Here is a 16005-nt window from a genome sequence, read left to right as displayed (position 1 = left end):
AAACGTTCTTCTTGCAACTCCCGTATTCTGTCCTTCAACATGTGTATATCCTCCACCGGGTACACCCCGGCCACCGCCCCCCCCTCGTAACAATGCCGTAATCTAGATTCTAAGTAATTCGACAAACCATACCGCAATTGATTAATGCGTTTTCCCTCCCTCACATAAAAATGACGTATTCGTAACTTAGCCACACTATCCCACCATCCTACCACGTCTTCCTCAGTTCTTCTGTCGGCACAGAGCTGTTCCCAAAATATTGCAAACGCTTCCACTCCCTCCCTATCCCCCAAAACCATCGTGTTCAGTTTCCAATAACTTCCCTGCCTACGAGCCAAAGCATCCCATCCCACCTCCACTAATACCGCCCTATGATCGGAAGACACCATCTCTATAGCTTTAAAAGACTCTACCAAAACCCTCCGAGATAAATATAACCTGTCCAAACGAGCCGCATATCCCCTTCTTATAAACGTATGTTCCACCTCCCACAGACCTCCCCCGAAAGCATCACGTAACTGAAGATCTCTAAGCAGGCCCCCCAAGACTGAGGAAAAATATCCCGCTCCTCTGGGTTCCACGTCTGTCTTCTTAATTACACAATTCCAATCCCCCCCCACAATCGCGACAGACGGTAACGTGCGTAGGTAATACACGAGCTCCTCCCGCACAAAATCCATCTTCACTTTCACTTCACTTTCCGCTGGGGCATACACACACACAAACGCCACTCTCTCTCCCATCCACCATCCTTCCACACGTAATACTCTCCCCCCTCCCCCCCCTCTTTCCTATGCAATACAAACGGGCCCGCCTCCCTGATCAACACACCCACTCCTCCTTTTAAACGCTCAGACGGCAACACATAAGCCTGATACCCAGGGACCACTAATTCACGACCAAGCTTAAAATTGTGCTCCTGCACAAAAGCTACGTCAACCTTATACCTATTCAAAAACATCCTGAAGCACTCCCGTTTAACACCATCACACAGACCATTAATATTTATTGTTACACACCTGAGGCCAGCTTAAGGTTTCCTTCCCCGCCTCATGTCAAGATTCTTCCCTTTCAGACTGTTCCCCTGGACTGTGCCTTTGCCACAGTTTCCCCCCTCCTTCCCAACCATCCCCCCCCCCTTCTGTTGTGGCCCTCTCGCAGAGTCACTCTGGGTACCAGAACCCCATGTCTTTTTCCCCGGCCTTTGCGCCGGTGTCAGAACATCGTCCGAATCTGACGCTGCTGCCCTTTTCCTTGTAGCTCCCTCAGTTTCCATATCGGAGTCCTGGGAGCCAGCACAATGGACTTCCACCTCTACCACCCTTAATCCGCCTCCATGCCCCTCCATGGCACTCGCACTGTCCACCACAGGTGCCACCTGATCCTCCCCTTCCCCACACACACCTTCTACCCTGATCCCAGGGTCTTGTTCGCTGTAACTCTCCACCTCCGTAGACTGTAACATAGCCTGTATCACCGTCTCCAACTCCTCCTCAATAGCCTTCACTGCTGCGCCCTCCTGTACCTCCTCACTTGACAACTGTACTGTTGATGGGCCAGGTGATTCATGGATCACCACTTCTTCCGATTCCCCAGGAGGAGCCACCACCACTTCACTCCACATGCGACCACGCCCTCCTCCTTGCACCCGTTCTTCTTTAGGCATTGGGTGCTCATGCGCAGGTGCTCCGCCCCTTGCCGGCCCAGGAGCCACTGTTGATGGGCCAGGTGATTCATGGATCACCACTTCTTCCGTTTCCACTGGAGGAGCCACTACCTCTTCACTCCACATGCGACCACGCCCTCCTCCTTGCCCCCGTTCTTCCTTAGGCATCGGGTGCTCATGCGCAGGGGCTCCGCCCCTTGCCGGCCCAGGAGCCATACTCCGCTTGCCACAGTCTGCCGCCATATGGTCAAATTCGCCACACAGTCGGCACGTACGCCTCTGCCCCGCATACGCTACCATTACCTGGGTTCTAAACTCTTCGAGATATACATACGAGGGTATAGGATGCCTAAGCGTCATCTTGAGATTAAAAGAACCCTCAGGGTATCCTGTGTACGCACCTTTTACCCATTTGCCAGGTTGGGCCAGATGTACAGTTCCATAACGTTCGAAAACATTTCGAATATCTACCTCATCAGCCTCAAAAGGCACGTTGCGGAGCTTAACCCACGAATAATGTCGTGATACATCAATCAACTTGACCCTCACTGCCGGTGTTACAGTAATGCTGACATCTTGGTAACGATCAACCAAAGCCTCGTATACTTGAGCAGTTAGCACTTTCACGAAAATTCTATATACACCGTTCAGTGCCACTCCATATAAATCCTCGTCTCTGATGCCATATGTCTCTCGTATAATTTTGGGCAATAACACATCGACTGACGTAGGTGTTAAAGCCCCACTAATAAGTTCAATGCCCACAGTATTCACTCTCCTGCGAACACCTGGCGCCATGTCGTTGACTGATTAGCTCGTCTGGGAAACAGTAGAGGGGTGCAAAGCACGTCCGCACTCTACCTCATCCAGGCAGCGAATGCACAACACCTCCTCGTACCACTGCTGTCAGGTTACTGAGGAGCGTCAGGCAAGGGGGTCTGCACGGCCCAATAGCGATGCAGACAATCAATGGAAATAAATTTTAACATTATTAGAGTTTGTATTGAAGTAATTTGATGCACTAGCAGTTTACTAATAACGATATAACAGTTGTATAGAACGAATTGAAACAATTTGTCATTCTAGCTGTTTCATGGCCTGCTTCACTGCCAATATTAAGTACTATGTTAGATGGATCTACAAGCTTATGGCTGTACCTCACTGCTTTTACTTGTTGTCATAGTTTTTGATCAATATTGCCTTTCTGGTCTGTTTTAATAAGCCTCTGCACTATATTTTTTTACTGTAAAATTTATTATCACTGCAATGTTCTCCCTATTTACCCTATCATCGTAATCATAACGAAGTGCTGAACCCTTAGAGGCTATACAGTGCTGCAGGGTAGGGTGTGTAAAAGGTGTAATGTACTTGATCAGGGACCAGCGAGGGTGGAGAGTGTAACAGAGTAGTAAGGGCGGTGAGGGGTGCTAAGGGAAGTGTAATTAAAGTTGATGTAATAATTCTGTTGCTTGAACTTGAACTTGTAATGACACGATTGCAAACAAACCATACCCCCGGCTGGGATTGAACCCGCGGTCATAGTCTCAAAACTCCAGCCCGTCGCGTTAGTCACGTCGCGTTGGCTAACGCGACGGGCTGGAGTTTTGAGACTCTATGACCGCGGGTTCAATCCCGGCCGGGGGTATGGTTTGAACTTGAACGATTCGCCGGTACATGTTCCGGCTCGGGTCTTTTCCAGATGGTGACCCGGCGGTGGCCCCCTGGGTGCTGGGGTAGCGGACGTCTTGCTGTGGTCCCTCCGGCTGGAGGGTGATGCTCATTTTCTTCAATCTTGCGATGGCTCACCGGGATGGGGAGTGTCCAAATCTGTTGGTGACAAAGTCAAAGAGGGAGTCTGTGTCAAAGGTGGGAGCGTCAACGATGACACAAGATGAAGCAGCGGTGTTAGAATCATGACGACGTCGAAACTTGCTCTTGTGTCTGACTGGAAGCTTGGAGGGCTGGAAAAACTGCAGAACGAAGCAATGAGGATCATTTTAGGATGCCCTCGTACTGCCAAAATTTTAAATATGCAAAAAGAACTTGATACTCCAAGCATCAGAGATCGTGTTACTGAAAGAAATATCCTAATTGGGGTTAATATGCTCAGGCAAGCTCATTCAAACCCCTGCACAGAAGCCCTCCAAACTTTCCTCAGCACTGGTGAACACTCCTCCAGATGGATCGAAAAAACTGGAACCGACCTCCGCATGAATCAGATACATGATCTATGTCAAGTAAGGCAACAGCGGCACTTCTCCGCTCCATGGAATATTACCCCATTCCAAACTACCATTCCTCCATTTCCCCCCAAACTACTTCTTAAATCACAACCAAAACTTCGCCTTGAAGCCAAACATGAGGCCTTAAGCTGTACTGATAACTTAGTCACACAGCACACACTCTCGCAAATTATTTACGCTGATGGTTCTGTTCACCAATCCACTGGTGCAGCTGGTAGTGCTGCTGTTGTCGTACAGAGTGATGGCTCTCTTAAAGAAATTGGAGCACGCATCAATAATTGGGCCTCTACCCTTCAGACAGAACTGTTTGCCATACTCCTTGCACTGAAATGCATCTATGTATCAATGATTGACAGTTTAATTGTAACTGATTCTCTGTCATCCATAAATGCTCTCAACTCATTAAGCATAAATTGTGGCATGCTTGTGTCAGAAGCCAGACACAGGTATGGTAGGATTGTGGACAGTGGAGTCAGAGTGCACATGCTATGGATTCCATCTCACATTGGTCTTCAGATGCATGATAGAACTGATAAATTGGCTAAGCTGTATGCTTTCAAAGAGGGAGTAGATTACAATCTTGGCTTGTCAGGTAGTAGTTTGAGAACAATAATAGAACTTCAACTGAATTTTATGGACTTAAGGCTCAGGGAGATTGACACCAGTGAGTCCATCTATCATCACTCTATCATGCAGGAGGAGCCACATGTCTATGGTGCATCCAACAAAATAAGCAGACTCTTGGATGTCACTACTGCCCGGCTCCGGCTGGGTTACAAGTATCTTTGGCAGGTTAAATCACCACCACCAGATGTAGACCAAACGAAATGTAAACTTTGCCAGATGGATTATTGTCACACCCTGCGTCATTATGTACTGGAGTGCGATAAAATTAATGAATTTAGAAACAACTCACTCAGAAATGTTCAAGAAATGGCAAAGTATTTTATCCACAGTGGTATATTGCAGACCATTCTGGAGAAATACCCTGACTTTGCTAGCTGTAAATAAAGCATTACCACATGTGTGCATGTGTGTGTGTGTGTGTGTGTGTGTGTGTGTGTGTGTGTGTGTGTGTGTGTGTGTGTGTGTGTGTGTGTGTGTGTGTGTGTGTGTGTGTGTGTGTGACTCAATCAATATTTGCACCAATAACTCACTACAGTTGTGACCGGGTGTGGAAGTGTGAATTGCTCAATACACTATAATTTGTTCATGATTGTAGCCATGTATAAACGTAAGTAACCATTCTTACAGTATTCATTACCTTTGTAACTTGTGAGTTCATTACCTTGTACCTAGTTCAGCCATCCAAACTTTGGGGCCCAGTCCCTGGACCCATTGTGTACCTCTGTAATCTGTAAATACCTTTGTAACTTGTCATGATTGTGACTAGACCTACCCGGAGTTCATTACCTTTGTAATTTGTGAGTTCATTACCTTTGTAAATTGTGAATTCATTACCTCTGTAACTTGCTCAGCTATCAAAACTTTGGAGTCCACTCCCTGGACCCATTATGTACCTCTGTAATCTTTTGACTACCGCCCACAGGATGGGTATGGGGTGCATAATAAACATATTAAACTATAACGTCGAAGGTTATTTGCCCTAAACCTTCTTAACAATTGATCTCGGAATTTAGTGTTTTCTAATATCTCACTAGTTATCCAGGGTTCAGTTCTATCCTAACCTCCTTAACTATCGCAATATCATCAATAATAGCGATGAATATGCCTCTGTTTCCCAGGAATTAGATCTCTGAGTATCTTGATACTACAGTCCACTCACAGTGTTGTAATTTAAGTCTCAACTTCACCGTAATCAGGCATCATTACCATAGCTCATTAAGACCTATGTTAATGATGCATGATTGACAAGTGCTTCCAAAAGCAGTTAGTTATATACGTGGCTAAGTGTGAGGGTTGAGAACTACATGATCCAAGTTGGTTCATTAACTGAATGTAATTATGTCGTCCTAGAACTTGTTTATATCTGTTATATAACCGTTGTTTTGTTGTCGAGAGCAGATACTGGAGTCACTTATAATTATCGTCTCACAGGTGTGCTCAATCCTTGACAAATTTACTTTTTAATATCTTCATTAATCACCCCATACCAATCCTGTGGGTGATAGTCAAAAGAATACAGTTTACCTGGAGACGGTTTCGGGGGTCAACGCCCCCGCGGCCCGGTCTGAGACCAGGCCTCATGGTGGATCAGAGTCTGATCAACCAAGCTGTTACTGCTGGCCGCACGCAAGCTGACGTACGAACTACAGCCCGGTTGGTCAGGTACTGACTTTAGGTGCTTGTCCAGTGCCTTCTTGAAGACACCCAGGAGTCTATTGGTAATCCCCCTTATGTATGCTGGGAGGCGAATGAACAGTCTTGGGCCCCAGACACTTATTGTGTTGTCTCTCAATGTACTCGTATGCTCAGCAAGGCAGATGACTGCAACATTCCTTTCACTAATTATGAACTTGATGCAGCACTAACTGAGGGCAACTCCACGTCGCCTGGTGAGGATGGTATTACAACATACTCAGATTGCTGTGTCGAGTACCAGGTAATCCATTACTTGAATTATATAACATGAGCTATGTAACTGGGGAGCTCCCTCAATCTTGGACCAACAGCCTCATCATTCCAATTCCTAAGCCCAATCAACAAAATGCATTTCGCCCAATATCTCTTACTAGCTGCTTGTGTAAAACATTTGAGAGAATGATTCTTAATCGTCTCATGTACAGAATCAAACAATTTTTGTCTCCCCGGTTACATGGTTTCATGCATGGAAGGAGCGTGCATCATTGCATAGCCACCTTTCTCATCCTGCACACTGACAACTCATACACTACCTTCCTTGACCTTAAATCCGCTTTCGATGTAGCCAACCGACATGTAATCATTAGTGAACTTGCCAGAATGGATGTTGGAGGATGGCTTCTCCGCTGGATTAAAGGCCACCTGTCCAACAGAAAATTGTCTGTGTTGTTCCAGGGACATAGAAGTGTAACTAAAGACTTTGAATTAGGAACCCCACAGGGAGGTGTGCTCAGTCCCACACTGTTCAATATTCTAATTAATGCCTTACTTAATGCTATGCCTAGTCAGCCCCATCATTATGTGATTAGTTTTGCTGATGATATAATGATTCACACCACCGGATTCTCCAACACCCAAAACATTCTTAATCATGTACTAGCCTCGTGTCAGGACCTGGGGTTGATAATCTCTACTGATAAAACAAAGATACTCAATAGGCGTCCTCCTCGACAGAGAGGCACAGTTCGTCAGATCCAATTGCATGATGGGTCTCTTCTAGAATATGTAAGCAGATACAGGTATCTAGGCTTTGAGGTTCCACTACTTGGACCTGTTGTAACAAGACTTTGTCGCCAATACAAAGAACGACTAAGAGCACTTAGAGTTGTGGCAGGGCTTCACCCCAGGTATGGTGCTAATGTTAAAATTGTGAAAATGATGTATATTGCTTATATTAGATCATTGGTTGATTATGCTGCGCCACTACTTGCTCTTGTGTCTGACTGGAAGCTTGAAGGGCTGGAAAAACTGCAGAACGAAGCAATGAGGATCATTTTAGGATGCCCTCGTACTGCCAAAATTTTAAATATGCAAAAAGAACTTGATATTCCAAGCATCAGAGATCGTGTTATTGAAAGAAATATCCTAATTGGGGTTAATATGCTCAGGCAAGCTCATTCAAACCCCTGCACAGAAGCCCTCCAAACTTTCCTCAGCACTGGTGAACACTCCTCCAGATGGATCGAAAAAACTGGAACCGACCTCCGCATGAATCAGATACATGATCTATGTCAAGTAAGGCAACAGCGGCACTTCTCCGCTCCATGGAATATTACCCCATTCCAAACTACCATTCCTCCATTTCCCCCCAAACTACTTCTTAAATCACAACCAAAACTTCGCCTTGAAGCCAAACATGAGGCCTTAAGCTGTATTGATAACTTAGTCACACAGCACACACTCTCGCAAATTATTTACGCCGATGGTTCTGTTCACCAATCCACTGGTGTAGCTGGTAGTGCTGCTGTTGTCGTGCAGTGATGACTCTCTTAAAGAAATTGGAGCACGCATCAATAATTGGGCCTCTACCCTTCAGACAGAACTGTTTGCCATACTCCTTGCACTGAAATGCATCTATGTATCAAAGATTGACAGTTTAATTGTAACTGATTCTCTGTCATCCATAAATGCTCTCAACTCATTAAGCATAAATTGTGGCATGCTTGTGTCAGAAGCCAGACACAGGTATGGTAGGATTGTGGACAGTGGAGTCAGAGTGCACATGCTGTGGATTCCATCTCACATTGGTCTTCAGATGCATGATAGAACTGATAAATTGGCTAAGCTGTATGCTTTCAAAGAGGGAGTAGATTACAATCTTGGCTTGTCAGGTAGTAGTTTGAGAACAATAATACGAAAAGAACTTCAACTGAATTTTATGGACTTAAGGCTCAGGGAGACTGACACCAGTGAGTCCATCTATCATCACTCTATCATGCAGGAGGAGCCACATGTCTATGGTGCATCCAACAAAATAAGCAGACTCTTGGATGTCACTACTGCCCGGCTCCGGCTGGGTTACAAGTATCTTTGGCAGGTTAAATCACCACCACCATATGTAGACCAAACGAAATGTAAACTTTGCCAGATGGACTATTGTCACACCCTGCGTCATTATGTACTGGAGTGCGATAAAATTAATGAATTTAGAAACAACTCACTCAGAAGTGTTCAAGAAATGGCTAAGTATTTTATCCACAGTGGTATATTGCAGACCATTCTGGAGAAATACCCTGACTTTGCTAGCTGTAAATAAAAAATTGTCCTCATCGCCTCCGAGCCGTGTGGACGAGCTGCGCAGACGCTCCTGTTTGAGTTTGTTTTGCGCAGTTTACCTGATTGAGCTGCCCCTAGCGTTGGTTGGTGGAAACTTTATTTTCTCCAACATGGCGCTGAATAGCAGAAGAAGAATCAACACTGTCTGCATTGAGATGATCCGTGGTGCTGTCACAGGATCCAACATGGATTTATTATTACCAGCGATCATTCGCGATACCTATGGTATAGCAAATGAGGAGATATGTGGTGTCGCATTAAATGGAATGACAAGAATCTTCGTTAAAATGACGTCTGCACAAGTCTACGAGGCAGTGGTCGACAAGTATCAGGAGACCATCATACCGGTTAATACAGCTGTGTCGGTGAGACTTCATGATGTATCTCCACATTACACCTGGGTGAAAATCTGGAATGTGCCTTTTGAGGCGACTGATTTTGATATTACCAGTGAACTGCGTACTTATGGGACGGTTCACGTAGCCACAGCAGGGAGATGGGCAACTGGACCGTATGCAGGTGCGCTGGAAGGCGCGTATACAGTTAAAATGACTCTTCGACACCCTATTCCTTCATATATTGTGTTGAAAGAATTAAGGACTCAAGTCTATGTAACGTATGCGGGGCAACAACGTACGTGTCGGCTATGTGGGTCATATGACCACATCGCGGCGCAGTGTGGGAAACGAAGTGGGTACCCGGCACAACAGCAACGGCAACAGCAGCAACAGCAGCCAGTGGACGAGGTTGGCGATGAGCGAGAACAGTCTCTTGCTACACCGCCCCAACAACGGTTGTCATGGAGTGAGGAGGTGGACAAAGAAAAGGAGCTCGAATCGCCAATTGTAACGCTTCAAGGAGAATCTCAGTCATTGGACATACATAAGGTTTTTGAGGAGAGACTACCTAATATGGGTGAAGAAGTGGCGGCTCCTGCCCAACGCCCTGGGAAAAAGTCTTGGGTGGAGGTACAGAAGAGAGGGAATGGTGAACCCAAGGATCAAGGGATTGCAAAGGTGATTCCCAACAAAGGGGGGAGGGACAGAGGTGTTGCAAAACGAACTGGGGTAAAGTCAATGCCGGGGACAAAAGGAAAACCCATTTGTTGAATTCAAGTGTTTTACTATAAATATTAACGGGTTGAGAGCTGAGAGGAAGCTTAAGTGGTTTAATGAGTATTTGGTGCGACTTGGTGTGGATGTGGTATTCTTACAGGAACATAATTTTAGGCCTGGTTATGAGTTGGATATGAGTGGTTATAATGTGTACATGGAACATGCGACACGTTTGAAAGGTGGGGCTGCCATTTTGGTAAAGGAAACTAGCCCGTTTATAGTAAGGCGTAGTGAAGGGGGGGAGGGGAGGGTAATTAGAGTGGATGGAACTTGGGGTAGGGTTCCCATTAGTTTAGTATGTGTATATGGTCCGGCTGAGGGTGACGTGAGTATTAAAACTAAATTTGTTCGGGACGTACTGGTCTATTTTTTACGTGGTTTACCGAATGTTGCAATAATAGGCGGAGATTGGAATTGCGTGATACGTCGTAAAGATGTGGAGCCCAGAGGTGCGGGGTGTTGTTTGGGTATATTGGGGGATATATTGACCGGGGTGGGGTTAAAGGATGTGTGTGGGGGGGAGGGATGGTAGAGCATACCTTCATTAAACGAGGTTATGCGGCGAGGTTGGACCGAATGTACGTGCCTTGTGCGGTTACTGTGCGGAGGGTGAATGTGATAGATGTGGTTTTTTCGGATCATAGAGGAGTGGTAATAGATGTGGATATTGAGGGTGTGCCTCGGAGGGGTCCATCATTTTGGAAATTGAATGTAAAGTTATTAAAGGAAGAGGATAGTCTTTTGTCTTTTGGACATATGTGGGATCGTTTAGTGGTAGAAGCACCAGGGGATGTTGCCATGGTTAATTGGTGGGAAACAATAGCTAAAAAACGTATTAAGGAATATTATATTAATCGAGGGAAGAGATATAATCAGTTACAATACGGTTTTCAAAAATATTTAGAGGGGCAGTTGCGCGACTGTTATGCACAAATTAATGCTAATTATCCTGTTATTGAAATTGAAAGTTTGAAGGAAAATATCCGGAATTTACAAAATGAGAGGTTTGATGGGGAAAGGCTTAAGGGCGGGATTGAGGAGGTTTTGTGGGGAGATCGGCCGTCGGCGTGTGTGTTGCGGAGTCAACACACACGTCGCAAGGCAATGGAGTTAATGGGGTTGAATGTTCAGGTAGGTATGCAAGGGTATAAAGTGGACCAGGTGTTGACGACGACTGAGGGTATGAGTGGGTATATTGATGCTTGGGTTAAGTTGAAAACGCAAAGTGTGGGAATAAGCGAAATACCATTACAGTCAATTGGAAGGTTTGTGCAGTGTGAGTTGACAGAGCATGATCGATTCGTTTTGGAAGGGCCGATAACGGAGTGCGAGACATGGGCAGCTTTATCCGGGGCGCAATTAGGTAAGGCACCAGGAATTGATGGGTTGCCTAGTGACTTTTATCTCCAAAATTGGAGCGTTTTAAAAGAATTTTTGGTAAGATTATTCAATATCCTTAAGCGGGATCGGGTTTTAGGGGCACAGCAGCGGATGGCTGTGGTCGTTCTAGTGCCTAAAGGTGAGCCATTAACAGTCAAAGACTATCGTGCTATTTCGTTATTGTGTGGTGATTATAAGATTTTTCCAAGAATTTTAGCTAACAGAATAAAAAAGGTCCTGGGTAAAGTGATTGATAAGGGACAATATGGGGTGCCGGGAAGGTCTATGTATGACGGGCATGGTTTGATTAGAAGTTTTATTGAAGAAAGAGTAAAATTGGGAGGGGGGGGGGGTGTTGGCTATAGATTGGGAGGCGGCATATGATAGTGTAGAAAGGGAAGCGTTATGGAAGATTATGAGATGGCAGGGGTTTGGAGAGGAAATTATATCATGGGCCAAATTAATGTATCAAGATGCATCCTTGCGGGTGCAGGTAAATGGAAGGTTAGGAGAACAAATTCAGATGAGAAGGGGTCTACGTCAAGGTTGTCCCCTTTCACAAATATTTTTTGCGTGTTTACAGGATCCCTTTTATAGAGGAATTAGGGTCTTATTGGCAGCAAATGGGGTTGGTGACGAAAGGGGTGGGGGGGCTGGCATTGTTGGATATGTTGATGACACAACGATTTTAGTAAGTGGTAACAGGGATTTGCCTCGGGTGGAAAAGTTAGTAAATGTTTTTGAAAAGGCTTCTGGCATGTCAATTAATAAGGAGAAAACGAAGTATATGGATCTTGGGGATGGGTTAAGTGAGGAATGTGAAGTAGTTGAAAGGTGGAAAAAGGTGGACCAATTACTGATATGTGGGATCGTTTATGTAAGTGATATCAAGTTAGCACAACAAATAAATTCAGTGCGTATTGTAGATGGTGTACTGAAGCGCCTCAGTGGTTTACGAGCTGCACACTTAACTTTGCATCAAAGAGTAATTACAACGAATGTCCTATTATATAGTAAACTTTGGCATGTAGCAGCAATATATCCGATACTTCGTAGTGAGATACAAAGGTTACAAAAGCGCGTTTTTAGATTCATTTGGGGTACTGGAAGCGAATGGTTAGGTAGAGCGGTTGTCACACTCCCGGTTGGCCGAGGAGGGCTGGGTCTTATAGCTGTTGAAAAGAGGATTATGAGTGTGTATTTGAAACGTAGTTATAAGCGGGAGGGGGGGGGGCGAGGGAAGGCGGACTTCATAAGATACGTCAGGATATGCAACGGTGGTGGGTGGGTAGGGAGTTCATAATAGGTGAGGCAATGTTACGGGTCATCATAAACATGAGCGATCCTTCACATATTAAATTGGGAAACCTTGATGGGGTGGAAGGTAAGGCAGTGGTAGCAGTGGTAGAAGGGGTTTATCCGATGTATGATTGGCGTAATATCTGGGGGCGTTTGAACAAATTACGTTTAAAACCTAAAGTACGAGAAGTAATGTATAGATTTTTACATGGGATCTTACCGTCTGGAATGGTTTTATTCCATAAGAGAATACGGGAGGATGGGATATGCAAGGCTTGTGGTGGATGGGAGACTGTTTTCCATATAGTGTATTTTTGCGAATGTATTGAACTAATAAGGGTTTGGTTGGGTAAGGTAATAAGGTTAGTGGGAGGGGGGGGGGGTTTGCAGGTGTTGAGGGTTTTAAGCTTAGACATAGGTGGGGTGAATCAGATGGTAGAGAATGCGGTAGGGTATATAATTACGGATTATATTTATATGTCTTGGGCTATGAGAGGAGCGAACGTGTGTGAAAGAATTAATGCATTAACAGCAACTTTTTATAGGACAAAGTGTAGGAATAAGGAGGTGTATGGGGGGAGATGGGAGAGGGATTTAAGTGAGGGTTATAGGAATTTCACATTACGGGATTTACGGGAGTTGAAAGGCAGGTAAGGGGGATGAAATGGGCTGGTTTCCTAGAATGGGCGGTAGCATGATGAGTTTGATGAATGTTATATGAGGTATGTCCGGGGTGCAATTTTAACATTATTTGTTCCGAGTGTTTCAAGTACAATACAGTTATATTTGGAATTGTCGACTTATAACTATGTATGTGTATGTGTGTATGTATATACATGTGTATGTGTGTGTGTATATGTGTATGTGTGTATGTATGTATATGTATGTATGTATATGTGTATGTATATATATACATATATGTATATGTATGTATTGTATGTATGTTTACTTTCTTGTATATACCTTTAATGGTTTTTCTCATGAACATTTTCAATGATATTCAATACATATTTTCTATGCGCATTTATGATTTTGATACAATGTGTAAATGTCAAAATGGCTTTTTATGTTTCAGTTTAATTTACAATGTATTTTTGTAAGCACAATTGATTTGGTGCCAATAGAAGCATAGTGTGTTTTGATATATTTGAGTATTGTTTTTCTTTTTAATTTGTCTAGATGGTGGCAATACTATGTATGTAGTTTAAGAGTTTTACGAACCTTGAAGTTGTAAGAATGGATGAAGTTATTCGTGGTTGAGTTGACGTAATATTATAACTGACGTTGTAAGTGATTGTGTTCAATTAGACAACATACTTTATATACTTATTTATATGTATGTACATGAATGGTAAATTGAAGTCTGATTTTAAAGGTGAAGAGTGGGTTTTCCTTTTTTATTGTTCTTTTTTTCTTTATGGTAATACAAGGTTGTATCATGTACACCAACAAATATGGTTAGGGGAATGTGGTAAAATTTTCGTGTTGATTAGACATTTATAATACAGATGAAATACTAGGCTTAGGTTAGGGTAAATTTATGATAATTGTGGAATGTTCTTTGATTCAAACTGCTCTTTATTATACAAATTGGGTAGAATGTTTCTACGTATGGCATTATTGAAAAATGTTGAGCTGAATCTAATTGTAGGTACGATGTGCAATGTACATGTGCACACCTGGGCGAGCAGCTGCGCGGACCGTGCAGTTCTAATGTGCAATGTACATGTGCACACCTGGGCGAGCAGGTGCGCGGACCGTGCAGTTCTAATGTGCAATGTACATGTGCACACCTGGGCGAGCAGCTGCGTGGACCGTGCAGTTCTGATGTGTAATGTACATGTGCACACCTGGGCGAGCAGCTGCGTGGACCGTGCAGTTCTCATGTGTAATGTACATGTGCACACCTGGGCGAGCAGCTGCGCGGACCGTGCAGTTCTCATGTGTAATGTACATGTGCACACCTGGGCGAGCAGCTGCGTGGACCGTGCAGTTCTCATGTGTAATGTACATGTGCACACCTGGGCGAGCAGCTGCGCGGACAGTTCTCATGTGTAATGTACATGTGCACACCTGGGCGAGCAGCTGCGTGGATGCAGTTCTCATGTAATGTACATGTGCACACCTGGGCGAGCAGCTGCGCGGACCGTGCAGTTCTCATGTGTAATGTACATGTGCACACCTGGGCGAGCAGCTGCGTGGACCGTGCAGTTCTCATGTGTAATGTACATGTGCACACCTGGGCGAGCAGCTGCGTGGACCGTGCAGTTCTCATGTGTAATGTACATGTGCACACCTGGGCGAGCAGCTGCACACCTGGGCGAGCAGCTGCGTGGACCGTGCAGTTCTCATGTGTACTGTACATGTGCACACCTGGGCGAGCAGCTGCGTGGACCGTGCAGTTCTCATGTGTAATGTACATGTGCACACCTGGGCGAGCAGCTGCGTGGACCGTGCAGTTCTCATGTGTAATGTACATGTGCACACTGCTGGGCGAGCATGTGCACACCTGCGCGGACCGTGCAGTTCTCATGTGTACTGTACATGTGCACACCTGGGCGAGCAGCTGCGTGGACCGTGCAGTTCTCATGTGTAATGTACATGTGCACACCTGGGCGAGCAGCTGCGCGGACCGTGCAGTTCTCATGTGTACTGTACATGTGCACACCTGGGCGAGCAGCTGCGTGGACCGTGCAGTTCTCATGTGTACTGTACATGTGTGCGGTTCTCACATGTACATGTGCACACCTGGGCGAGCAGCTGCGCGGACCGTGCAGTTCTCATGTGTAATGTACATGTGCACACCTGGGCGAGCAGCTGCGCGGACCGTGCAGTTCTCATGTGTAATGTACATGTGCACACCTGGGCGAGCAGCTGCGCGGACCGTGCAGTTCTCATGTGTAATGTACATGTGCACACCTGGGCGAGCAGCTGCGCGGACCGTGCAGTTCTCATGTGTAATGTACATGTGCACACCTGGGCGAGCAGCTGCGCGGACCGTGCAGTTCTCATGTGTAATGTACATGTACACACCTGTACATGTGTAGTGTACATGTGCACACCTGGGCGAGCAGCTGCGCGGACCGTGCAGTTCTCATGTGTAATGTACATGTGCACACCTGGGCGAGCAGCTGCGCGGACCGTGCAGTTCTCATGTGTAATGTACATGTGCACACCTGGGCGAGCAGCTGCGCGGACCGTGCAGTTCTCATGTGTAATGTACATGTGCACACCTGGGCGAGCAGCTGCGCGGACCGTGCAGTTCTCATGTGTAATGTACATGTGCACACCTGGGCGAGCAGCTGCGCGGACCGTGCAGTTCTCATGTGTAATGTACATGTGCACACCTGGGCGAGCAGCTGCGCGGACCGTGCAGTTCTCATGTGTAATGTACATGTGCACACCTGGGCGAGCAGCTGCGCGG

The 16005-nt window shown here is 45.5% G+C and overlaps 1 protein-coding gene across 4 annotated transcripts in view; it reads right to left on the bottom strand.

Moving 5' to 3' along the window:
* Window positions 1–2472: 2472 nt before the first annotated feature.
* The window catches only part of LOC128697040 (zinc finger protein 271-like), a 40926-nt gene continuing 27393 nt past the window's right edge, over window positions 2473–16005 (bottom strand). The window contains exon 2 of one of the 4 annotated variants that reach the window (XR_011393321.1): window positions 2473–2604. The gene's annotated coding sequence lies outside the window, so the exon portion shown is untranslated. Of the gene's footprint in view, window positions 2605–3303; window positions 3637–16005 lie in introns of those variants that run through there. The other 3 variants (XR_011393319.1, XR_011393318.1, XR_011393320.1) reach the window with 3 other exon arrangements.

Source organism: Cherax quadricarinatus, chromosome 49 (assembly GCF_038502225.1).
Source record: "Cherax quadricarinatus isolate ZL_2023a chromosome 49, ASM3850222v1, whole genome shotgun sequence".
Lineage (NCBI taxonomy): Eukaryota > Metazoa > Arthropoda > Malacostraca > Decapoda > Parastacidae > Cherax > Cherax quadricarinatus.
The sequence above is the reverse complement of the archived record's forward strand: the minus strand, read 5'-3'. Positions and strand labels throughout refer to the sequence as shown.